Here is a 26,850-nt window from a genome sequence, read left to right on the forward strand (position 1 = left end):
CCTCAGCCTGCTTAACCATCCTGACAGGTCCCCATGACTGTGTCTGGGAAAGGGGTGGATGGGAAGGCCTGTTTCTTTCCAGACGAGGCAGAATTAGTTGGACAGCTAAAATATGATTAGATATTTGGAAAACTGTTAACAGAAAAAAAAATTGATGTGCCCCAAGGCATCTAATTTCTAAACATTCTTTTTTATTTGTCTGTTTTTGCTTTTTGAAACTGAGTTTCTTTGTTTGGCCCTGGCTGTGCTGTAACTCGCTCTATAGACCAGGTTGCCCTCAAACTCACAGAGATCTGCCTGCCTCTGTCTCCCAATGTGTGCATCACCACTGCCCAGCAATTTCTAATCTTTCTTACAAGGTTCCTTCAGAGACTTTTTTTTTTTTTTGGTTTTTCAAGACAGGGTTTCTCTGTGTAGCTTTGGAGCCTATCCTGGCACTCGCTCTGGAGACCAGGCTGGCCCTGAACTCAAAGAGATCCACCTGCCCCTGCCTCTCGAGTGCTGAGTGCTGGGATTAAAGGTGTGTGCCACCAACGCCCAGCTTTTTTTTTTTTTTTGAGACTTTTTAATTTAATTTTATTTATTTATTATGTATACAACATTATGCTTCCATGTATATCTGCACACCAGAAGAGGGCACCAGATCTCATAACAGATGGTTGTGAGCCACCATGTGGTTGCTGGGAATTGGAATCAGGACCTCTGGAAGGGCAGCCAGTGCTCTTAACCTCTGAGCCATCTCTCCAGCCCCTCCTTCAGAGACTTTTAAGAACCCCTGTGGCCTAGCTGGGTAGTGGTGGCCCTCGACTTTGATCCCAGCACTTGGGAGGCAGAGGCAGGTCGATCTCTTGAGTTCTAGGCCAGTTTGGTTTACAGAGCGAGTTCCAGGACAGCCAAGGCTACTTTGAGAAGCCCTGTTTTGAAAAAACATTAAAACAACAACAACAAATCTGTGAGACCTTTAGGCACTTTGCAGTTTTGTGGTTTTATCTGCCTTAAAATCACCTATCTTAGCCGGGCGTTGGTGGCGCATGCCTTTAATCCCAGTACTCGGGAGGCAGAGGCAGGTGGATCTCTATGAGTTCGAGGTCAGCCTGGTCTCCAGAGCGAGTGCCAGGATAGGCTCCAAAGCTACACAGAGAAACCCTGTCTCGAACCCCCCCCCCAAAAAAAACCCCAAAAAACAAAAAACACCTATCTTTTGTTTGTTTTTCCGAGAAGGGTTTTCCTGTAGCTTTGGAGCCTGTCCTAGAACTCTTTCTGTAAACCAGGCTGGCCTTGAACTCACAGAGATCACTTGCCTCTCTCTCCCAAGTGCTAGGATCAAAGGTGTGTGCCACCACTGCCTGGCCATAATCACCTATCTTCGGACTTCTTTTACGGAGCCTGATTTCACTGAGCTGACTGGAAGTTCATTTTCCCTTCTCAACCACTGGAGATATGCTCTCCAGAGTACTGTGCCAGTTTCTGCATTTACACGTAAACCAGCTGAGGCCATTTTCCTAAGTTCTCAACAATTCCCTAACCTGCTCTACTGTACAAGATCTCTGGAGGTCAATTTTGTTTTCTGAAGTAAAACAAATACAATACAAATTGGTGGGAATGTTTGGTTTTAGCAGCATCAATATATTTCAGGAATACAAAAAACATAAATCACCAAATCATAAACAAAATACACTTTTCTGGTTTCTCAGGAAATCAAGATAAAATAGTCCAATTAATATTTAAACAAAGTTGGGTGTTTATGGTGTATGCTAGTATTTGGGAGGTGGAGATAGGAGGTTATGAGTTTAAGGCCTTGCTTCAGGTATGTGAGAGCAGAAGCCAGCCTGGACTACAGAGACTCTTATCTCCTCAAAATCAAAACTGGAACCAGACACACAGACACCACACACATACAAAGTTAAGCAATCTTACTCTGGGAAGACCAGAAACTTCAGGAAGTTGCATAGAAAAAAACAAAAAAACAAAAAAACAAAAACAAAACCTGAGCTGGAAAGCTGTTTCACAATTTACATCTTACTCAACATTCCATACCCATGGTTTAGTTCTAATTCCCTTTAGTAACTTCCCATATTAAAACTACTGCCACTCAGTTCGATTTGGGTTTCACCCTAGGGATAGGGGTATTTTTACAAGACATTCCGAGCAATGTGCTGGGAACATACAAGTCTCCACGCAAATCGAAGGCAACATCTCTCTCTCACCCAGTTATTCTACCCAGTCAAATAGGATACAAGAAAATAAGATACGGTTGGGTATGTCCCTTCGAGAATAAAAATTAAAATGTGCTGACGTGCTACCGGCACTTTGGTTGCCTGAACCTCCACCCATGTCTGTTATAAATATATCAGAGTTCAGGTGCTGTCAACTCTTTTTCCAGAATATCACACCAACCACTTAAGTGTCTCCCCATCATAGTGTCGCCCCTTCCCCAATCCAGTCTCCATGGCTTCCCACTGCATATGATGCCTCAGCTGGACGCTCAAGCTTTTTCCAAAAGCTCCCAACTTAATGCTCCAAACTGTCCATCCTAGAAAGCCCAAGCATGCACTCCATAGAGTTCAGACTCGGGTCTGCTTCCCCAGAGGTTCCCTCTTTCCCAGTCCTCACTCAGAACCCTGTCCGATTTTACCTCCTCAACAGGTGTACACTCGGATCCCGATCCTGCCCTCTTAGCAAGCGGCCAGGGTTCCCTGCGCCCACATCTTCGGCTCCGCGTGCCCCTCTTTGCAGCTCACCCCGCGACCGATTCCCCCACTCCCAAGCAAGCTCGACCCGAGCACGAGTCCAAGAGCTGCAGAAATCGCAGCCCAAGGCAAAGAAATCCTTCCGGCAGACATCCCGGGAGACAGGGTGGGGCGAGCGCGCTCCGCTCCCAGCCCGCGGACTCCCTTGCCCGGCGGACCCGGCAAACCACGGAAGACCCTCAGTCCGCCACAGGGCTCCGGGCAAGGGTACCGTGGGGTCCCTCCTCCTCCGGAGCCGTTCGCCCCAACCCGCCCCGCCGCGGGTCCCGCCAGCTCTGCCCGCGCAGCCGCCGGCGCCTCACCGCCCCCGGGTGGCCGCCCCGCTCCAACCCCACCACCCTCACCTCTCTGCTCCTCGCAACCGCCGGGTGCTGACCCGGTCTCGACTGAAGAAGACTGGACCCGACTACGCCAACAACACCGCACCTGCCGCGAGCCACTGAGCCGCAGCGGCGCGCCTGACGTCACCCGGGCCGCAAGCGCTGGAAGCCCCGAGTCACCTGATCTCCCTGGCAACGCGCGAGGGGGGCAGGGCCCAGCGAGGGCGGCGTCACAGCGCTAGCCCCGCCCCTCCGCTGCTCCGCAGAGCCGAGGAGTCAGTCTACAGACTGGCCCTTGGCACCTTACGGTCCCCTGGGGTGGCTCTAGAGTTACTCTCCAGCTACTGGCGGGCACCCCGCCCCACATCGCTAAGGCTGAAGCCTGGGAGAAAGGGCTGGGGCCTTGGGATCTAGCTCGGTGTACAGCATGTAGGGTTGCTGTGAAGCTGCCCTGCCTGGCCTCTTCTCTGCTGCAAGTTAGGTTCAGGAGCCTACTTTGGAGCTGCACTTGAGAGGACAAGGGCTGAGGCTGATGACTAAATTGCACTCTGGCAACTTTCCCAAAAGACTTGCTGCAGTAGTGTAACCAACGCTTGCGAATCTAAGAAGACTAACTGCAAGAATAGGAAGAGTAGAGCCAGCGTCCAGCCAGGACCTCATGGTCCTCAAGGTCCCCGGTTCCTACAGGGAAAGAAATCCCTGACAATGCTCCCAGAGAACACCCTATAGCAAGCTTCCTCTCCCTACTTGCAAAAGGAAGGAAGGAAGGAAGGAAGGAAGGGAGGGAGGGAGGGAGGGAGGGAGGGAGGGAGGGAGGGAAAGAAAAAAATTAATTTTTCATTTTGGAAACTGATTTTTCTGGGCTGGAGCATATTTCAGTGGTAAAGTGCTTGTGCAGCATGTACAAGCCTAAACTGACTCCAAAAACCTGCAAAGAAAATGGGGAAAAGTGATCCAAATTCCTCATCTTGATTGCTATACTGCTATCATTGCACCTCTGTTACTGTCCAGTCTTTCCAAATAGACTATGAAAATGTAAACAAATGAATTAAAAATATCCCCCCAGAGGTGGGGGGGCTCATTTTGAGAGCCTTTCACCACTTCTTCTTCTCCTTCTCCTCCTCCTCCTCCTTCTCCTCCTTCTCCTTCTTCGTTTGTCTTTTGAGACAGGGTTTCTCTGTGTAGCTTTGGAACCTGTCCTGGCACTCTATCTGTAGACCAGGCTGGCCTCGAACTCACAAAGATCTGCCTGCCTCTGCCTCCCAAGTGCTGGGATTAAAGGCGAGTGCCACCACGGCTCAGCCTGAGCCTTTCACTTCTTCCATTTCAGTTTTAGTCTACCACGCCCTGAACCTCTACAAAGGTTGTATGTCTTCCCAGCCTTTCACACAATAGGATCTTTGACCAAGAAGTTAATTTATAACTAACTTCTACTGAGTACCCTTTGGGGCCAAGCTGGTTGAGATATGGCATTGAAAGATCAAGAATACATAGTATCCTGGCCATACTTCAAACCTTTTACTGCCAGCATTCAGGCTGAGCCTGGAAGATATAAATTTGATGCCAGACTTCGGCATCACACATTAAGCCCTTTCTCAAAAAAGAAAAAAAAAATATATGTGGGTAGTATGGGCTGTCTCACATCTAACTACTTGTTTTATTGTAGTGCCATTTTTTCACTTACGTATTTATTTTGAAACAGGATCTCATGTTTTCCAGGCTGGCTTTGAACTCACTGTGTAGCTGAGGCTGATCCTATCCACTCCATCTTGAGTGTTAGGATTGCAGATGAGTGCAATTGTGCCTGGTTTATTTGATGCTGAGGATCAAACCCATGCTGAACAAGAACCCTGCCAACTAGTACTAGTTTCTACATTTGATTTTTTAAAAAAATAAATAACATATAAATGGAAGATAGCTGTGGGAAGCAGAGAAGCATCACGGCTGTAAGAAAGAGCTAAAGGAGAAGAGAGACTTAAAACACAAGACCCTGGAAGATCCCAGGGTGTGCGGTAAGAGGATCACAGCAGGTTCAAGGTCAGCCTGGGCTACAGAAAGACCCTATTTTGTTTGTTTTGATGAAAAAAAGGAAAAAGTTGAGCCCAGGCAGAGAGCAGTGGAGAGCAAGATAGTGGGCACAGGGCAGAGACAGGCAGGCCTGGGATATCTGGCAGAACTAAGGAGGCCTCCACCTAGAAACAAGACAGAGCTGGGATGAGGGGAGAGAGATGGGCCAGAATGAGGTTTGAGGGATCCTGGGATGGAGGCGGGGGTCAGGAGAAAGCAGTAGTGGGCAGTGGTTTTGGAAAGGGATTTCAGAAAGGAAAGACAAGGTAAAGACATGCTAAGAGCATCAAAAGAAGGAAGTCTGAGAGGCCAAAAGAGTGAGGCCTGGAAGGAAGGAATGGGGTGGGGTGGGGTGGGGGAGGTGACCACACACGGCACCTGCTGCTGTTGACATGTCTTCAGGGCCAGGTGCTAGGCTGACAAGGGAGAGCAGCATTGTTCACTAGCCTCCAAGGACTAAAAGGCCTCCCAGCACACCCCCACAGCTATCTCTGCAGTATCTTGTGGGTTGGCGCCCTTTACACAACTGCGAAGCAGAGGGAAGAGCTGGTATGGGTACATCCATAACTACACCCTCACAGTATTCAGCAATTCACCAGTCCAGGTGCATCTGGAATGGTGGCACATGCCTGTAATCACAACCCCCCAGAAAAGGAAGGAAAATCTCAAGTTCAAGGTTACACACCAAGACCCTGTCTCAAAAAAAAAAAAAAAAAAAAAAAAAAAAAAAAAAAAAAGAAAAAGAAAAAAGAAAAAGAAAAGAAAAAGACTTTTGGGTTTTAGGTTTTGTTTGGTTTGATTTTTGGTTTATCGAGACAGGGTTTCTCTGTGTAGCTGTCCTGGAACTCATTCTATAGACAGCTGGCCTCAACTCCTGCCTCTGCCTCCTGAAGGCTGGAATTAAGGAAAAGGGATTTGTGATGGTATTCTTGGTTGTCAACTTGACTACAACTGGAACTAGCTATACCCCAAGCAGCTGGGACTTTTTTTTCTTAATTAAATCATTCAAGTGGGAAAGTACACCTTTAATCTGGGTATATAAAAACATAGGAGGAAGCTTGCTCTCTTTGCCTGCTTGCTCTCACTGGCAAGTTCATTCCTTCGTTGGCATTAGAGCCTACTTTGGGATTGTGGAATATACTAAGGACCAACGAGACCTCCAGCCTTGTGGACTGAACTACTACTAGATTTTCGGACCTTATGCTACTTATATTTCTTCTGTTCTGTTCCTTTACAGGCTATTCTGACTAATACAGGCTTTTTTTTTTTTTTTTTTTGTCTGGCCCTTGCTAACATGTCTCCTTGTCTCTACTCTGAGTGAGCAAGGTGGAGATGAGGTGGAAAGGTAACGCCTTGAAAGAGAGAAGCTCCTTTTGGCATCTGCTTAAGACTGGGATATCTGAGGGCTCTTCTGGGGCTTTTCAACAAGGCCTTTGACTACTCCCCTTTTCCTGAGTGAGTAAGGGTGACAGTGAGGGAATCATCAAAAAAAAAAAAACAAAACATTCCTTCCCTACCTCCACCGCTGATGGGAGGAGTGATGTCACATGAGTAAAACTCAGGGTTGCAACTGTCATTTCCAAGAGTAGTGACATGGCCAGTGGGCACAAGCACATGCCTCTCTTCTTGGATTTGACCATGTCCTAGGACTAAGCATTCGCCTTGTGTAGAAGCTGCTTGACTGTCATCAGATTTCTTCACAATGGTAGTGGGTTTCTGTTTGTTGAAACAGTGTGTGGTAAAGCATATTTTCTGGGAAGTCCACTAACCAAAGTAGTTTTGGTGAGTTTCAACTTGTGTTCACCAATGATTGTAGAGGCAGCATGGTACAGTGAGGGGAATCTATGCTTTGTGCTGGTCTCACTTCTATCAGTAAACCGATGATGCTTCCTCATAAAATTATCATAAACTCTAGGTGACTGACCCAAGGGCAAAGAAAGAGCTCAGATTTAGCCGGGCAGTGGTGGCACATGCCTTTAATCCCAGCACTTGGGAGGCAGAGGCAGATCTCTGTGAGTTCGAGACCAGCCTGGTCTACAAGAGCTAGTTCCAGGACAGTCTCCAAAGCCACAGGGAAACCCTGTCTCGGGAAAAAAAAAAAAAAAAGTAAAGAGCTCAGATTCATAACTTTTAATTTTCATGGTGTCAGGGATCAAATTTGGTTCCTTACGTGGCTAGTCAGGTGAACTCTCACTGAACTACGCTCTCGGTGCCTTCATAGTCATTTTAGGAGTTATGGGTGTGGGTTGGCTGACAGAATGGGCCTCATGCATGCTAGGCAGGCAATTTTTTTTTATTTTTTTTATTAGTTCAAATTAGGAACAAGCTTGTTTCACATATCAATCCCCTCTTCCTCTCCCTCCCCTCATCCCCACCCCTCCTCCCCCACCCCTGACCTACCCCTCACTCCATCCACCCTCCACTCCCCAGACAGAGTAAGGCCCTAAACGGGGGCTCCCCAAAGTCCACTACATCATCCTGGGCCAGGCCTAGGCCCTTCCCCATGTGTCCAGGGCAAGAGTGCATCCCTTCAGGTGGGATGGGCTCTCAAAATCCCTTCTTACACCAGGGAAAAATACTAATCCACTACCAGGGGCCCCCTAGAGTGCAGAGGCCTCCTCATTGACATCCATATTCAGGGGCCTGGATCAGTCCTGTACTGGCCTCCCAGACAGCAGTCTGGGGTCAATGTGCTCTCCCTTGTTCAGGCCAGCTGTTCGGGTGGGTTTCACCAGCCTGGTACCGACCCCTTCAATCTTCATTCCTCCCTCTCTGCAACTAAGTTCTAGGGTTCAATTCAGTGTGTATCTGTGGATGTCTTAGGCAGGCAGGTTTTTTTTTTTTTTTTTGATACCTAGCACCAAATAAACCAGTAATAACCTATAATCATCCCAGTTAGAATAAAAAGACAGAAGAATGCAAAGTTCATCCTAGACTATAGAAAATTCAAGGTTAATATTTTCTGAAAACAATTAACAGTGTTTCTTGGACTAGGGGTATGGTTACATTGGTAGGGTGCTTGCCTGGCATGCAGAAAGCCCTAGGTTAGATTACCCAGTACCACATAAAACTGGGCGTGGCGGTGCATACCTGTAGTCCCAGGTTGTCTTCAGCTACATAGCAAGTTCCAAACTGGAGGGAAATACATAGACCCCCCCCCCCCGTCTCCCGAGGAGAGGGGAGAGAGTTCATTTCCTGGCTGGGTCTTCCAGATATCCAACTCCTGCAGAAAGACCAGACAGCATGGGAGTCTGCCAGGCCACGGTGAAACTGAACTGTAACCTGCCATATCCCTTGCGCCCTCGTTGTCCATGGAATGAGCATCATGCCAGTTCCACTGGCTACAGTATATTCTAAGAAAGGGAGGGTCTACATCACGCCTTTGAAACATTGGCAAAAGCTGGTAAAGGTAGCAGTCTGGGTCACAGTGCATTTGCATCAGCGAGCAGCTCAGTGCGTGAACAGATGGAGGAATGAGCAAAGGTAACCAGGGATTACCAGGTAATGGTGTAAGATCAGCCAGATGAGTGCTTTGTTGAGAGAATGAAGGCATGGATAAATGACTCAACATATAAGCAAAGATGACAAAAGCATAGTAAACACCCATAAAACCAGCCTAAGCAGACTGAGAACCAGGAAGCTCTGGAGAAGAGCCACAGGAGCGGGGAGTTTTTTGTTTTTGGTTTGGGTTTTTTGGTTTTTCGAGACAGGGTTTCTCTGTGGCTTTGATGGCTGTCCTGGAACTAGCTCTTGTAGACCAGGCTGGTCTCAAACTCACAGTGATCCGCCTGCCTCTGCCTCCCGAGTGCTGGGATTAAGGGCGTGTGCCACCAACGCCCAGCTAGGAGTGGGGAGTTTTTGAGATAATGGATTCTTCTTCAGGTAAGCACATGGGTGTGTGGATCTGGACCAACAGGATTGCAGTGGGACCCTGTGATTTACTGGCCTTGTGACCTAAAACAAGTGACTTAACTGCTGTGCAAATAGTTCCCTAACTGTTAACAATGGAGATAAGACTTAATTGTTTTACAGCATCTCTGAGGACTGAGAAACCTATGGAATCAAAGCCTGGGCCTAACATATAATAAGTGCTTTAAACTGTTTTATTACTGAAAGCTAAGCAGAAGGTATCTGGAACCACTCAAGTTCCTTCAATGGGGAAACAGGAATGGAATACATTGTTTGGTGATAAAAGATTTGGGAGCAGAATTCAGGTTGGGTCGGTAGAGCTGTGGCAAAGGTGCAGCTTCAAAGGATTAGGAGCTGGCCAGGAGCTAGAAGCTACCACTCCCAGAAAGAAAGCCTGCCCCCCACCCCCTGCACTGGTCCCTGTGTGGGAGATGGAGCCTGGCACACGGTATCCTCAGTAATCCTATTAATGAATGTCAGTAGGCGCACAAATAGAACATCTTTTTGGAGTTTACATAGCCAACCGCAAATGCTAGAAAACTCTCTTCAATCAAGCACAGCAAATTTTAAGGTTCTTAAGAAATCCACCAAGACCCAGCTCATCTCAATACCACTCCCTTCCCCAAGGCAGACAAAAGACAGATGTGAATGTAACCAGACATGCATGAAACCCAGGGAAGAATGGCCAGCATCTCCTTCCATGAAGTGGGATTAAAGAAATGGGAAGGGGGGGGGAATCACTTCTAGGCTAGTAACACACCTGCAAACCCAGCATTGGGAGGCAGGTGCAAAAGCATCAGAAATTTAAGGTCAGCCTCAGCTACAGAGTTGAGGCTAGCCTAGCCTGGGCTACATAGCCAGTGACCTGTCTCCAAAACCAAAACCAAACAAAACTTTTTCCTAGTCCAGCGCTCTCCTGGCATTTAAAGTGCATGTGAAGGAGAGAGACTCAAAGCCATTCTCAGCCTCTGACCATGGTTTCCATCTGAGCAATGGGTCTTGGCTCTGTGCCTTTTTCCTATCTACATTTTTTGAATTCAGATTTGTTAGTCAGAATGGTCTTTGCTGCAAGCACTAGTCAAAGCCCTTTAAGAGGAAGTGATAATATGTGAGTTCCTGAAACCAAAAGTCCAAGAGTTCATCTCAACACCAGGTGTACCTGGATCCAGGTGAACAGGAGATCCCCACAACAGGCATCTCCTCTCTGGTTCTCGATGTTTCCCCCACGTGTCTTCATTCAGGACTATTCAGACATAAGTCCCTCACTGTCTGGGGATGTGTTTCCCACTGAAAGAAAGGGTCAGTGCCCTGAAGGATGTCAACAGCACTGGGGAAAGCTCCAGGATGAAATCTTGGGTCCGAATGACATGTAGAACTGGCTTTCTTCTGAATGTATGGTTGTAGGCAAGAGAGTGAAGATCTGGCCAGTCCTGTGTTTGCCTCTAGTGAACACACGCAACTAGAAGTAAACTTGTTCTCTTTAAATTCCACAGAAGGGAAGAATGGCTTCTCAAGGAAAAGCAGAAGGTTAGTGACCAAAAGTAGGAGCTGACACCTACGGGCCACCAGCACTAAGAGCATAAGTCTATTGAAAGTTCCAGAAGGCTGATGTCATAGAATATCCTAGTAGGCTTGAATTCCCTTGAGAACCACTTACCGTCTCTGGTGTTCCAGCAAAGGAACATCTAAAGAGGAGGCAACTCCAGCACTCAGAGTCCAGTCACTGAGAGCAATGGACTGGCCTTTGGTTTTATGGATATAGACTTCTCTGATAGCCTGGCCTCTGAGGAAGGTGCGTCAAGGAGCACTTAATGCCCTAAGTGTGTTTGTCCAGCGGCTGTGGCTCTCAAGGGGCAGCACATAAATGCGTGCATTTCTAACTGTTCCTCTCTGAGGCATGGCTTGGCATCCTGAGAGTGACTTTAGGAAGCCAGCCCTGCATCAGAGCACATTGCTCTCCTAGGCTGGGTCTCAGCTGACTATGACAAAGAAAGGACCGACAACTCCAAAACATCCTCCCGCTTTTTAAAATTTTAAAGAAGCCAAAAAAGGAAAAACAGCACATATAATTTGGAAATAATAAACCCATCAGCGCTTTTGCATTTCTTCTTAGAAAATACGCAGAGGATAATTTAGTTTGTGACACAAGATGAGTTAAGCCAGGGAGACATTAGACCTACATATCTAACACATTTGCTGAGTAACTACCATGTGTCAGGGTTTTTATCAGGTTCTGGAGATGTAACAACAAGGGAATATTTTAGCCAGGTACAGTGGCTAAAATGTAATCTCAGCACTGGGGAAGATCAGGCATTCAAGGCCAGCCTCCAATATACACTGAATTTGAAACCAGCCTGGGATATATGTAACCCTGACTCAAAAGACAAAGGGGCAAATATCTGTTCAGGGGAACATGGAGATTAAGCGGCAGGGCTGAAGCTGAAATCCATAGGTCCATATCTGCCTTTAGCTTTAACTTACTTCTAGCCCGTGGATGGGAGATGACTGGGAGTGGTAAGGACTATAGTGAACCAGAGAACAAACTTTATGCAAAGGAAGCAACTACTCTATTCAAGAAGCAGCAATTTGTCATGGGGAACAAGGCAGAGAGCATGGCCAGGCTCTCTGATCTGTTATGGTCTTTTTGAGATAAGGTCTTACTAGTCAGCCCTGGCTGGCTTGGAATTCATTATATAGAACAGGGTGGTCTCGAACTTACGAGATCTTTCTGTGCCCATCTCTGTCTCTCAAGTGCTACCATGTCTAACTTAGAGTTTTGTAATCTCTCTCTCTCTCTCTGTCTCTCTGTCTCTGTCTGTCTGTCTGTCTCTCTCTCTCTCTCTCTCTCTCTCTCTCTCTCTCTCTGTGTGTGTGTGTGTGTGTGTGTGTGTGTGTGTGTGTGTGTGTATGTGCATTTGCCATGTGGAGGTGAGAGGCAAACCTCCCCTGTTGTTCCTCCTCTTCCACCTTGTTTGAGACAGAGATGTTCATGTTCACCCATGCACATCAGGCTAGCTGGCCCACGAGTTTCGGTCTCTGCTTCCTATCTCACTGTAGGAGTGCTGGAATTACAGGTGTGTGCTACTCTGCCCATCTTTACATGGGGACACCAACTCATGTCTCCATGCTTTCTTTACACACTGAGCTATCTCACCAGCTCCCATTTTCTTATTTTTTTTAAAACAAAACCCAGCAAATAGTATTTCAATGAAAAAACAAAACAAAACCAAGTTTCAAAATACTGTGATAGTCAAACAAAATCTGCTGAGCATAATCTGGCTACAGATCTGTTCCTCTGTTTGATGTCACACTGTGCCCACTGGGTCCCTGGGAGGTAGGATTCCAGACTGCAAGCCTGAAGCTAAATATGAGAAGAAGCCTGCAACTCTGTGATGCTTATAACATCTCTTAGGTTGATTTTTTTTTTTAAGGACTAAGGTAAGAAAGCAGAGTCTTTATTTACCCAAGAAGCAAAGGTAACAGGGAGGAGATAGCCGGAACATTCCAACCCTGTGTCGTGGAGGAGGTGGGCATAGAACCGTCTTACACAGGGCTGACAGGCCACACTTATCTGAAAGGGAAAATTTAACTTTAGGGCGGGCTTCATGTTATATCTGAGGCCCTAATAATGATCATTATGCTGTCAGCACTCAAGACTTGGTTCAAAATAATTCTCCTCATGCAAGTCACAATCTACCCACTTCTTGGTCCTTCCATGTCGTTTCTGCTGGGGCCTCCTACACTCAGCAAAGTTTTTGTTCTTGTAGGCCCATTTTTTGAGAGATGTTAGCAGGGAAGCATATGGAAATCTTATCCAGGGTGGTCGATAGCTGGAATTGGTCTCTGGTGGTGGCAGCACCTCTTCCTTTCCTGGCCTTTGGAGAGAAAAGGAGAAGAAAGGCACAGAATAGCTTCCACCACCTGTAGAATAGCACCAGCTGGACATGATGGTGAACACCTGTAATCCCACAGCATGCTGGGAGGCTAAAGAAGAAGGATCAAGAGTTCAAGGTCTGCCTTGGCTATATATGGAGCTTTATGGAGTTTAAGGCCAGCTTTGGCTTTATGAGGAGATCCTCAACAAAACAAAACAACGACAACAAAAAACAACAGCCCAGGCTGGAGAATGGCTCAGGGTTTAAGGATACTGGCGGCTCTTGAAGAAGACACATACTCAACAGCACCCACAGAGCAACTCACAGTTGCCTGTAACTCTAGTTCCAGGGAATCTGATGCCCTCTTCTGATCTCTGAGGGACCCTACAAGCACATAATGGACACACATATACACAGGTGCACATATATGTTTGCATAAAGCCAAGTGTGCTGGCCTGTGCCTGTAATCACATCTTTATAGAAGCTGAGACAGGAGAACTACCCACCAAGCATTCAAGGCCAGCTTAGGCTACATAGTTCCAGGTCAGCCTGGGCTACAAACACTGTCTCAAATAAACAAAACAAACAAACAAAAATGGCCCTCTATCAACAGATTAGAACTCTGTAAGAAAATATTCATCCTTAAAAAGTGTAAAGGAATCCCCATCCTTGGATCTTAACAAGACCAGAAAACCTCTGTTTACTACAATAATTGTTACAGAAGGAAATGAGATCTGGCACAGGAAAAAGAAATTTCATTTCTATCAGCTCTCAAGATAGTAACTTTACAACCATCTGCCATGTGTGTTTCATCAGAGCAAAACAGCCCTGTGGAGCAAGGGGGACAGATTTGCTGTTGCTGCTGCTGCCGCTGCCTCCACCGCCTCCTTCTGTTGCTTGGATAACGCGACATGTGGCACTGCTGTGAAATTCTTAGAAGATCCAGGCAAGTGCTGCTGGCTGGGACCTTCTACTTCTGTTAGCACCACAAGGCTCCAAATTCCTACTCCTCTGGGGCTGAGATCATTCTCGCAGGAAGCCACTCAATTCGCACACAAGGAGGACTTGGATACCTTCCAGGGGGCAGGGACATTGCTTATACCCACATCCACCTACCTACCACCATTGCCCTGAGACTTCTTTTATTCGGGGGAAGGTAGCACAGTGCCACATAGGGCTGGTCTCCTACATCCTTACTTTGGGACCCAGGACCATTAACTGAATCTTTTTGAGCTTCAATTTCCTCATCTTTTAACTGGGAATGACAAAACCTAGAAGGTTCAGGTTTAACCACTGTGTGGAGGCTCAGTGGGGCAAAAGTGTGGTCCAAACAGCTCCCCTCACAAGTACTTGGTCTCCAGTTCACTGTCATCCCCATCCCTACCCCAGGAACCTTCTGCTCATCCCATTCACACCTTACGAGTTAAAAGGTTGTGCCACTTAATTGCTGTGAATCTTTGTTTTTGAAACAGGCTTTCATGTATCCAGGCTGATCTAAACTTCCAAGTAGCCAAGAATGACTTTGAACTTCTGACTCTTCTGCCTCTACCTCCTGAGTGCTATTATTGCAGGAACCCCCCATTTTAGGCAGCACTGGGGATCAAATCCCAGAAAGATGATCAGAGCCATGTGGTGCAGATGGACAGGATCAGTCAACTACAATCCTTCAGCTGCAGAGTGGAGACAGGAGCTCTGCCTTTGTCCACATTACATCCAGAGCCTTATGGGAGATGCTGCTTTTTCCTGGCTCTCTGGACCACTTCATCCTCAATCCAGATGAGAGTTCACCCATTCTGTCTCCCATTCCAGAAGCCCGGGGAGGCCAAATTGGCAGTCACAAGGTATGGAGTCCACCTGTATCAGAGCTCGAGCCACCACACCTGTTGGTTCCCTTTCTTCTCCCTGAGGTGGAGCTTATGTGAGTTGCACCCCTTTTAAGGTGGGCAGTTAAGTGGATTTTAACAAATTCCCTCATATCCGCAAAAGTTTAGAATATTCCCATAGCCTATCAAATTCCTGCATGTTTTTATGTATGCCGATTCTTGGGTTTCATACTAGACCCAAATCTTCTAAATCAAGAGTTTGGAGCCTATGGATTTCCCTTGTGTTTTTGCTTGTTTGTTTGTTTTTGGGGTTTTCGAGGATTTCCCCTTGTGATGAGTCTTCCTTGGGAGCAGATGTACACCAAAGTTGGCAGTTACATCCCCTGGCTCCTCAAACTCTGCAGCTCTTTTCCTCAGCCTAGAAGGACACACTGACGACTGGCAGGGTTGTCACTTCTCTAGGAGCTGCCCCCACTCCTTCTCCATTACCTCATGTTATACTCTGGCTCCTGCTCTCTGCCTGCCTAGGCTGGAGATCTTGCTTGAAGTATAACATCACTCTGATATTCCCAGATTCAGAGTTCTTCAGGGGGGTTCCATGCCCTGCAGGATCTAGGCTGAGAGAAGTTCAGAGCCTCCCATCTCGAACAGGGAGCACTTCAATAATACAACATGGGAAGTCTGTGAATGTCCCAGGTGGCCTCATGCCTGTAGGCATCTCAGACACAGTACTCACCCCTGGATTGGCCCATCCCCTCTGCCACCCTCCTGTTCTCAGATTTCCCAGATATCCCCCAGGTAGCACTGGCTACTCTCTGTTGTCATGCATGACTCTTCTATGTGCCCAAGTGTTTCTGCTCACTAGACTGTGAATTTACGGATTCAGATTCTTAAGTCTTTATCAGGGCTGCGAAGTCCCTGCAGGATCTGGTTTCTGCTCCTTCTCCATCCTCTCTCCCCATCCTGACCTGGCCAGTCACCAGGGCCTCAGACTCTGCCCAGACTCAACAAACTCTTCCTGATCCCAGGCCTTTGTTCCTTAATGCTCTATTCCAGGAATGCCCTCTTCCTTGTTTTCTCGTGGGTGGCTCCCTGTAGACACCCATTGCTCAGACGCCACCCCTTTGAGAATTCTTCCCTGCCAGCCAATCAAAATGGCCCTTTATCACTCTCTCTTGCAATACATTTCCTTCCTACTAGGACTTATTACACAGCACTGCTGTTCATTCATTCATTCATTCATTCATTCATTCAGTATTATTATTATTGTTTCATTTGCTAAGATTGGGTCTCCTGTAGCCTGGGCTCTGTTTTCTGTCACCCTTCCCTGGTTTGGCTTGTTTTTAGAACTCTGATTGGAACATACTCACATATCATGCACTCTTTTGTCTGGTTTCTTTGAGCTAGTGCATTTTTGAGGGTCAATCATTGTATTGCTTGCTTTCTGTTTCTGTAATAAAACACTGACCAACTTGGGGAGGAAGAGTTTATTTGGCTTACATTTCCATGTCACAGTCCATCTTTAAGGGAAGTCAGGGCAGGAACTCAAGAGGATCCTGGAGACAGAAACTGAAGCAGAGGCCATGGTGGGGCGCTGCTTACTGGCTTGCACCTCATGGCTTGCTCAGCTTGCTTTTTATACAGCTCAAGACCATCTACCTAGGGGTGACACCACCCACAGTGGGCTCCCACATTGAGAGAAAAACACACTACAGACATGCCTACAAGCCAATCTGATAGGGCAATTACTCAACTGAGGTTCCCTCTTCACAGATAACTCTAGTTTGTGTCAATTTAACAAAAACTAACCAGCACGTTCATGGTGTAGCATTCCTCAGTCTGCTGTTTCTTTTTATTACTGAATGATAAGCCATTGTAGGAATCTACTGTAATTTATTCAGCCATTGAAGGATACTTGGGCCATTTCCAGTTTTGGATGTTATGGGCAAAGCTGCTCTGACAGTCTCTGTCTTTGTCTGATTGGCTATTTTCTGTCTTTCTTTTAGTGAATAGCTACTGGGCTTATGGTAAGAGTATGGTCAGTTTTATAAGGAATTCTGACTTTTTTTTCCCAAAGTAATCGTTCTAGTTCACACTCTAGTTAGCAACATGTTAGCTTTCTTTAAAACTTTAATATTTATGTTTAACTATGTGTATGTATATGTAGCTATGCATGGGTATGTGTGCATGGGTACAGGTGCCCTCAGAGGCTGGAGGCATCTGGAGTCCCTGGAGCTGGAGTTACAGCCGTGTGTGGTGGTATGTGCCTTTAATCCCAGCACTAGGGAAGCAGAGGCAGGCAGATCTCTGTGAGTTTGAGGCCAGCCTGGTCTACAGATCTAGTTCCAGGACAGGCTCCAAAGCCACAGAGAAACCCTGTCTCGAAAAACAAAACAAAACAAAACAAACAACAACAAAAGCTTACTCATTCTAATTGATGCATGGTGTAACATCGTTAACTCATTGGGATTTTAATGTACAAATCTCTAATGGCCAAGGATGTTGAGAAACTTTGTGTGTATTTATTAGATATAGTTTGAGGCACTTACTAAACTCTTTCGTTCATATTTTAATTTGGCTGTTTTAGTACTCTGAGTTGTAAGGCTTCTTACTAAATAAAAATCTTTTGTGGAAAATATATATTTAGGGCTGAAGAGATGACTCAGTGGTTAAGTGTGCTCACTGAATAAACATGAGGCCTGAGTTCTCATCCCAGCACCCATATAAAAACTGTCTGGTCCATCTTGAAATTCACAGGCAAATGAATGGAACTAGAAGAAACCATCCCGAGTGGTAACCCAGTCACAGAAAGACAAACATGGTATGTACTCACTCATATGTGGATTTTAGACATAGAGCAAAGGATTACCAGCCTACAATCCACAACCCCAGAGAAGCTAGGAAACAAGAAGGACCCTCAGAGAGATATACATGGACACCCAGAGAAGGGGAAAGGGTCAAGATCTCCTGAGTAAATTGGGAGCATGGGGGGAGGGGAGAGGGAAGATGGGAGAGGAGGGGAGAAGGGGAATGGGGGGATAACACGAGAGATCAGGAAAATTGAGTTGGGGGAAGGACAGAGAAGGAGAGCAAGGAAAGAGATACCTTAATAGAGGGAGCCATTATGGGCTTAAGGAGAAACCTGGCATCAGGGAAATCTCCAGGAATCCTCAAAGATGACCCCAACTAAGAATCTAAGCAATAGTGGAGAGGCTATCTTAAATGCCCTTCCACTATAATGAGATTGATGACTACCTTATATGCCATCCTAGAGCCTTCATCCAGTAGCTGATAGAAGCAGAAGAAGAGACTCATAGCTAAGCACTGAGTTGAACTCCTGGAATCCAGTTGTAGAGAGGGAGGAGTGCTGAGCAAAGGGGTCAAGATCATGCTGGGGAAACCCACAGAAACAGCTGACCTGAGCAAGTAGGAGCTCACAGACCCAAGACAGACAGCTGGGGAACCTGCATAAAACTGAACTAGACCCCTGAGTGTGGGTGTCAGTTGGGGGGCTTGGGCAGTTTATGGGGCCTCTGGCATTGGAACCAGTATTTATCTCTAATGCATGAACTGGCTATTTGGAGCCCATTCCCTATGGAAGGATACTCTCTCAGCCTAGATACAGCGGGGAGGGATCCCCTATGGGAAGCTTCACCCTCTCTGAGGAGTGGATGGGGGGATGGGATGGGGAGATGGTGGGGAAATGGGAGGACGGGAGAGAGAGGGAACTGGGATTGGTATGTAAAATAAGATTGTTTTTAATTTAAATTAAAAAATTAATTAAAAAAAACTGTGTGGTCCTTCACGTGCCTTTAATTCCAGCATTGCAGGGGGCAGAGGCCAGAGGATTATTGGGGCTTGCTGGCTGCCTGACTAGCCAAAAACAGAAAAAACAAAACAAACAACAAACCACAGGAGATTCAAGCTGCCTCAGAGGATCTCTGTTAGTTCAAGGCCAGTCTTGAGCTACATAGTGAGACCATGTCTCAAAAATAAGAATAAGTGAAAATTTTTAAAAAATGAGAAATCCTGTCTCAAAGGAATAAGGCAGAGCATCTTCTTTTGGCCTCTGTACACATTCACACTTGTACAGGCACTGGTCCACACTCACATAAATATATGCAAATAGGTAGTGCAAAGTTGTTTCTAGTGTGTGACCTCTCTCTGCTAAGGATCAAACACAAGGCCTCATACCTGCTATGCAGCAGCTACTAAGCTAGGGCCCACAGCACTCCTTCAAAAAAAAAAAAATCCCCAAAAAACAAAACAACAATCTGTTGAGTCCATTTTAAGCATTGTGTGAAGTCAGGATTGAATTACAATGTTTTCCATATGAATATTCAATAATTCCTTTAAAATTGTATTTGTTACTGTGTGGTGTATGTGTTTGATGTCTTCTATGCGTATGATGTGTGTGTATGTGGTATGTGATGTGCCCTTGCATGTGTGAGTGTGTAGGAACTCTTGCCAAAGTCCTGTGGAAGTCAGAGGGCAACTCTGTGGCATCATTTCTCACTTTCCCCCATCACATGAGTTTTGGGGATCAAACTCAGGCCTTCAGGTTTGTACAGCAGCTCTCTATCCACCGAACTATCTTGTGGGACCAGAGTCAATGATTCAACAACTATTTGTTAAAAAGTCAGTACCAGCTGGGCGGTGGTGGCGCACGCCTTTAATCCCAGCACTCGGGAGGCAGAGGCAGAGGCAGGCGGATCTCTGTGAGTTCGAGGCCAGCCTGGTCTCCAGAGTGAGTGCCACGATAGGCTCCAAAGCTACATGGAGAAACCCTGTCTCGAAAAACAAAAAACAAACAAACAAAAAAAAAGTCAGTACCTGGTGAGGCTGGTGGCTCACACCTTTAATCGCGGCACTTGGGAGGCAGAGGCAGGTGAATCTCTGTGAGTTCGAGACCAAGTGGTTCGTAAAATAAGTTCTAGGCCAGCTAGGACTACACAGTAAGACTCTTGACTCAAAAAAACAACAGCAGCAACAACAAAATAAAACAAAAAAGTAAACTCCTGAGAAGGCCTATGAGGAGGAGGTGGGAAACAAGGGATAGATATGATCAAAATACATTGTATACATGTATACATTTTTTAGAGAATAAATTAAAAATGTTATTTTTTGAAGTACCACTTCACCTATAATTATTTAAATTTCACGTCTTTGAATTATTATTGCTTTCCTCCACTGGTCTGTAGGTTCTAGTCTAACCTGGGCCCTCTATCTCTGCCACTTTCTTGCAGGCAGAGAAATCAAGGAAAGGGAGCTGCTTGATGGCTTTCAGATAAAGTGGTTAGAGTCAGAGAGTGACATGTCCCAGTCACCGTGGGACAACTGTCTCGCTCCATTGGGAACACAACCCAGAGCAGTATAGAGCCTACCTCCCACTGTCCAGTAAGCATCAGAAGAACTATTGTGTTTCAAGAGCTTCCAGTGTCATGGCCGGTCTTCCAGGCTTCATGGCAGGAATCCAGAGGGGGCGTGAGAAAGGACACAAGCCCTATGGGGCTGCCAGGCCAAGGAGCTCTACCACAGCGACAGCAGGGAAAAATAAGAGGCACAAGATGAGAGGAGGGTCACAAGAGGTTTCCTAGACACGTGTATTCACCACACAAGTACTGATGCTTTTTGTGTGTCACGTACCATCTTAAACACTGGAGATCCTTGTTAGGAAACCAAGCTCCTAAAGGAGAGAGGGGAAAAAAAAAAGGAAAAGTCCAGTAATTATTATTAAACCAGATGTGGTGATAGATGATTGTAACCTCAGCATGCAGTACACCAAGGCAGGAGAATCTGCAGTTTTGGATTTGCTTGGGCTATATATGAGTTTCAGGCCAGTCTGAGCTACGCAGGAAGACCCTGTATCAATAACAAAACAAACATGAAATGCCCTACCGAGAGTAACTGTAATTTATACACTGCTGGTAGGGATGCAAACAGTATAGTTTGCAAGAGTGTAGCCACTTCTCACAAAGACAAATATCTACTCCCCATGTAACACACCAATCTTATGCCTACTTATTTCCTCGAGTGATATGAAATTCACATTCACACAAAACCTATACACAAAGGCAAGGGTGCTGGAGAGATGGTTTGGAAGTTAAGGGTGCTTGAAGCTCCTACGGAGGACCCTAGTTCAAGTCCCAGTACCCACAATGGGCAGCTCACAACTGCCTGTAACTCCAGCTTCCTGGGATCCAAGTGCCCTCTTCGGTCCTCTGTGAGCACCTGCACACGCACACGCACATGATGTGTACACACACACACACACACACACACACACACACACAAATCACAAATGAACATAGGTGAAAGCTAAATTAGGCCCATTAGAAATAATGTACTAATGTTAATTTTCTGGTTTATTATTATATTATAGCTATATACTATATCACTATTGGGGGAAGCTGGGGGAAGGTTAGGAGCCTGCTGGGTTTGCAACTTCCACTGACTTCCACTGAGAATTATTTCAAAATCACGTACAAATACATTTACTGAAGCATCTGAAAGTAATTTATAAGGGGAGAGATGGCTCAGTGGTTAAGAGTGCTTGCTGCTTTTGCAGAGGGCCTGGGTTCAGTTCCTGGCACCCACATCAGAAAGCTTAGAGTTTCAAGATTTAAAAATGAAACAGCCAGGCAGTGGTGGTACCTTTAATCCCAGCACTCAGGAGGCAGGGGCAGGTGGACCTCTGAGTTCCAAGCCAGCCTGGACCACACAGTGAGGAGTTTCAGGACAGCCTGGGCTAGAGAAGCCCTATCTGGAAAAACAAAAAAGCAAAAGAAGGAAGGAAGGAAGGAAGGAAGGAAGGAAGGAAGGAAGGAAGGAAGGAAAAGAAAACCTCACCAGGTGAGTAAAACAACAAGACTTTCAAAGATTTATATTTTCTTTTATTTATGTGTATGTGTGTGTGCATGTGTACCTGCAGGTGCCCTAGGAAGCCAGAAGAGGGTGTCAATTCTCTGAGACTGGGGCAGTCGTCAGCTTTCTGATGTGGGTGCTGGGAACTGAACCCGGGTCCTCTGCAATAGCAGCAAGCTCTCTTCGACATGCAGCCACCTCTCCAGCCCTTATAAGTTACTTTCAAATGGTTAAATAAATGTACATCTATATAAAGAGATGTCATTTAAAAATATGACAAAATGCCATCAATTACTGAATCTAGGTGGTAGGCATACAGGGTCATGTATTAGTCTCTTAACTATATATTGGGAAATGTTCATAATAAAAAGTTAAAGGGGAAAAATGAACCAATGATATGCACATTAAGCATAAAGCACTGTGACAAGTTAGAGTGTTGGGAACAAAAGGCTGGGGGTGGGGGGAGGGCACACAGAACAATTGCCTCTAGCAGGTCCCAGGGCCAGGATTCGACCCTCAGCACAGAAAAACCAAAACAACTAGACAGAAGGCTTTGCACTGGGGCCATGGAGGCCTGGAGGGCAAGATCACTTGCCACACAAGCCTGACGACCTGGAACCCACTGTGGAAGGGGCAAACTGGCTCCCGAAAGAAAGAATTGTCCTCTGATCTCTACAGGCACACAATGACCACATTCTCTGTCTCTGTCTGTCTCTGCCTCTCTCTCTCTCTCTCTCTCTCTCTCTCTCTCTCTTCTCTCTCTCTCTCTGTCTCTCTCTCTCTCTCTCACACACACACACACACACACACACACACACACACACACACTGTGTTAAAAAGGCTATCCACTGTAAGACTGCATTCAGACAGAAGGAGCAGCTACAAGAAGAGAAAGGGAGCAGTGGCAGTCAGTGGTTAGATGAATTCCAAAGCAGAGGAAGACTGTACAGGCGATGGACGTTATGATGGTGGCTACACAGCTGCATTTGTCAACACTCATGAGACTATAAACTAGAATGGTGACTGTATATAAATTGTGCCTTTAAAATGGAGAAAAATGATAAAATAAAGTAGGGGACATACGGTGTGTAGAAAAATCATTGAAAGACAAGTCGCTTGAAGGCAAGAATCTCACCATCTTGTTTGTTGTCTTTTAGAACAGTGGGTACCTAGTAAGATCAGAAAAAAATTAGTCAGTATTCACAGCAAGTGTGTTTTTTTTTTTCTCAAATGAAATTGCTGTATTTTAGGAACCCTCTGGCTTTGAGCCCACAGCAGGGGCTCAAAGGGTGCTTGCTGGACCTGTGGTTTGGCCCTGTCTCATTCCTGTGGGGTTTCACATATTTCCCATCTTCTGGAATAGTATTCTTCAGTGTCCTGTGGTCTCTGGCTGAAGGGCATTTAGGGGACCAGCAACAGCTTCAACAGGTGACAACTAGATGTTCTAACAGGAACCCCAAGTCAAGTTTCCCTTTCTTCAGTGAATTGCAAGTCAAAGCCAAATTTCCTCCTCCATGCTGCAGAGGCAAGTGGTGTGAGTGTGTGCAAGAGTGCGTGTGCATGTGTAAGAGTGTGTATAACAGTGTGTGTGTAAGAGCGAGAATGTGTGTGTGTTGTTTTTGAGGTAGGGTTCTTACTATTTGGCTCGATTGGCCCCTTAGTCCTCCCGCCTCAGCCTCCCAAGGGCTGTGTCACAGGTATGTGCCATCACACCAAGCTGGACTGGCCTATTTTAAAGAGAAGAAAGATGATAGTAATTCCATTTGCATACTCAAAGTATGGGAAAATACATTACATTGCTTTACAATACAACAAAACTCACTGTTTTTCAGGGACTTTTTCAGTGCCAGGTCCCTTCAGGCACTATGTTATCTGTTAACCCCACACATCCTTGAGTGTGATAACTACGGTACAGGTGGTAGCCTGTTGGACAGGTAAAGACCTAAGTACCACAGAGGAGAAGCGACATGCCTTCCCAGGGAGCTCTGACAGACAGCACCCCCCCCCCGCCCCCCCATTACCTGCTCTGCACAGCCCTTAGCCTCCGCTTCAGCATTCAGGGACAGCTTTGTATGTAGAGTCACCGTTGGGGCCCACAGTATCATGTGGGCCATCAGCATTTCTTCTGCCATAGAATAGGAATGTTTTTTTCTAAAGTGAGTGAGTGGTCCCACCTAGGTCGAATATGGGGGGGGGGGAGGGGAGGGACACTGTAAAAACATCAGCCGCTCTTTCTAGCTTTTCAAAAAACACAGGCACTAGGGACACAGATTTTTATCAGTTTGGCTCATTAGGAGGGAGATGGAGGAAGGGAGGAACAGGCTCCGTGTGTGTGTGTGTGTGTGTGTGTGTGTGTGTGTGTGTGTGTGTGTAAGAAAGGGCTGCTGGTGTCTGGGGTCCAATGATAATAAAGGTGACAAGAACAAAATTAAGACACTGTGTGCAAAGTACTGTGCTAATTATCCCAGATAACCTCTTTGCTTTGTTATTTTCATTCCCAAAAATCATACTTTTGTGTCTATGCACATGTGTTCCTGAGGATTGAACCCAGGGCCTTGCACAGACCAGGCAAGTTTTCCACTGCTAGCTACCCTTCCAATCCAACATCATGTTTTCCTTTCTTTCTTTCTCTTTCTTCCTTCCTTTCTTTCTCTCTTTCTTTCCATATCTTCTGGTGCTAGACATTGAATCTAGGAGCTCAGCACATGCATGCTAAGCAAGTTCTTTTTCATCCGCTATATCCACGACCCTCTTTTTTAGGAAGAAAGAAGGAAGGAAGAAAAAAGAAAGGAAGAAAGGAAAAAAGGAATTTGAAACAGGGTTGCCTTAAAATGCCCTGGCTGGTCTTGAACTTTCTCTCCTCCTGCCCTAGCTTCGGGAGGAAGAAGTTGGGCTTCTAGGACCTGCCCCAATGATACACACATTTTTATATGCACATTGAATGGGATCAAGAAGGGTATACAGTAAAGGAATAATAGCTAAGCAATGCTGATCAAGAGCAGTAGCTTTAATTTTTATTACATTGTGTAATACCTTTTACACTGGAAATGTGTAACTATGTGTGAGCAATTAAAAACAAGACAAAGCAAAACAAAACTGGGTGGTGCTAACGCCTGTGCACAAGGATCCTAGAACTAAGATGGATGGAGCCTGGTCGCTCAGACTGTAGATCCCAAGCCTTAGTCCTCAGGATCCTTCCAGGATCCACAGAGTCGGCCTCCTGCGGGTGAAGGACCGCCAGCTGACTCCCAAGAGTCACTGGCCACAAGCTGTCCCACCCCCTGGGTTTCCTGGGGAGCAGGGCCAGCGCCGCGTCTCTCGGCCTCTGGGGAGCACAAGGACGAGTGGCCAACCCCGCAGCCCGCCCACTGTCGCCAAGAGGATTCTTAGCCAATCAGACCCTGGTGATGCCATACTCCAGGGATGAGAGTGGCAGGAAATCAAGGTCAAGGCCCCGGACACAATGAAGCCATTGTCGGTCCCCAGTCAGTTGACTTTCAAGCAGCGGTTCCCCATGCACCACTCTCGCTCCTTCTCCCCACCTCTGCCCCCTGTCGGGAAGTCACCCAAACGTCCTGCGGGTTCATTAGCCTCTGCGCAGAGAGCGGCGCCCTGGATCCTACCCGAGGCGTCGGGGTCCGGCCGCCCTATGCAGTGTACGCTCCAACCACCAGGTGGCGACAAAGCACCGCAGTCTGGACTGGGGGGGACCGCAAGGAAGGAGACAGCTGCTCAAATGCATCAGGGCGTGGAGGACTCGGCCTTTCCTGTTTTATCCCAGAGCACCCCCCCACCTTCCCCGCACGCGCCCCCAGAAGTCACGTTTGCTTTCTGTCGCCCTTTACTCTGAAGTCACAAAGATCTCTAATCTCAGGAGCCGTGGGCTGCAGCATTCTCACCCCCTCCCCCTCCATGAAGAGGAAACCGCGGGAAAGCCCCGGTTCTCTGCTTTCCCAGCAGGAGGCCCTGACTGCTTCTCTGGTCCAGATTAACCCGGCTGATTAGCCTGTTGCATGAATGTATAAATGTTATCTCTGGCCACTTAACACCTCTCTAAAGTCTGTCTCCGATGTTCTCAGTGTCTGCTCTTGTTTTCCTTCACATTATGGGTATTTGTAACGGGACGTGCGTTTGCCTAACTCCTACTTGTATGGGCTCCGTGAGAACGGGCCCTGGGAGTGTTTTGTTTTGTTTGCTAACGTGTGTAGTGTACTGTAGGTATTCTGTAAATATTTTCAACTTAATAAGCGAACGATGCCCTATGGGGCAGCGAAGGTAGAGTTGCCTTCAGGATTCGGAGAACTCTGCATGCATGAGTACACGTAGCCTACCAGATAGCAGCACCTTGTCCAGACCGTCATCACCGCAGACATGTCCCAGAGGCACAAAGATCTGGAATTAAGATATGCCAATGCTGACCATGTGGCAGCTCAGCTTCACCTCCACTCCCTGAATGCCTGCTAGAGAATTTTGTAGATAGAGACCTTTCTTAGATTCAGCCTCCTCGGGTGTGAAATAGAAACAAGAAATGCTATTTCCAAGGGCCACTGCAAGGTGCTGAAAGCACAAGAATTTAATGACAGCAGTCATTGTCTCCAGGGCTGCTTCTGAAGAAGGAACTGGCAAGTCAGGCTGCAACCTTGGTGCTCAAGCAAAGGGCTGCGATGTGAATGAGGAGTGGGTCTGGGCTGGGCAGGCTGTTCTGGCTTGGTTTCTGCTATGAGTTGGTCCAGGAAGCCCAGATGGCGACGGGCCTTGCCCTCTGCTTAAGGACAGATCTGTTTCTGCTGTAATCACTGCTGGGGTGGGGGTAGGGGTGGGAGGTGGGGCTTCCTGCAGCTTCTCAGCTTCCTTAGGACATTGGGCCTAGACAAGCCTCCATTTCCTTCGCTCATTTGACATTTGGGTATTATGTGGTGCCTTGGAGATCATGGTGAGCAGAGCCGCTGCAAACCTGCTCACAAAAATCATATAGTGTGGGGGTGGGGTAATGATCCAAGCCAAAAAGGAACAGTAGTTTTAACTGCATTAGGGGGCAGAGTCTGGTCTGGTACATTCCCTGAGGGCGAGAGAGGGCAGCTGCATGAGGAAGAAGGGCTATCCAAGAAAAGTCCTTCCTGGGAACCACTACATGACTCTGGAACTCGGCTTTCCTGGGCCTGGTGAGTGGTCATATGGGAGGAGGCAAAGGCAGACACACCAGAGGACAGGGGCTGCCAGGAACAACTGCCCTTGCTGTGAG

The 26,850-nt window shown here is 46.7% G+C and overlaps 1 long non-coding RNA gene across 1 annotated transcript; it reads right to left on the bottom strand.

The window, feature by feature from the left end:
- Positions 1-19,713: 19,713 nt before the first annotated feature.
- LOC103162544 lies at positions 19,714-22,792 on the bottom strand. Its single transcript, XR_003482266.2, has 3 exons — positions 22,692-22,792; positions 20,391-20,430; positions 19,714-20,273 (listed from the first exon to the last, which is right to left on the bottom strand). It is a non-coding gene; the product is annotated as an uncharacterized LOC103162544 (long non-coding RNA).
- Between the last annotated feature and the right edge of the window lie 4,058 nt (positions 22,793-26,850).

This window comes from Cricetulus griseus, chromosome 2 (assembly GCF_003668045.3).
Source record: "Cricetulus griseus strain 17A/GY chromosome 2, alternate assembly CriGri-PICRH-1.0, whole genome shotgun sequence".
NCBI lineage: Eukaryota > Metazoa > Chordata > Mammalia > Rodentia > Cricetidae > Cricetulus > Cricetulus griseus.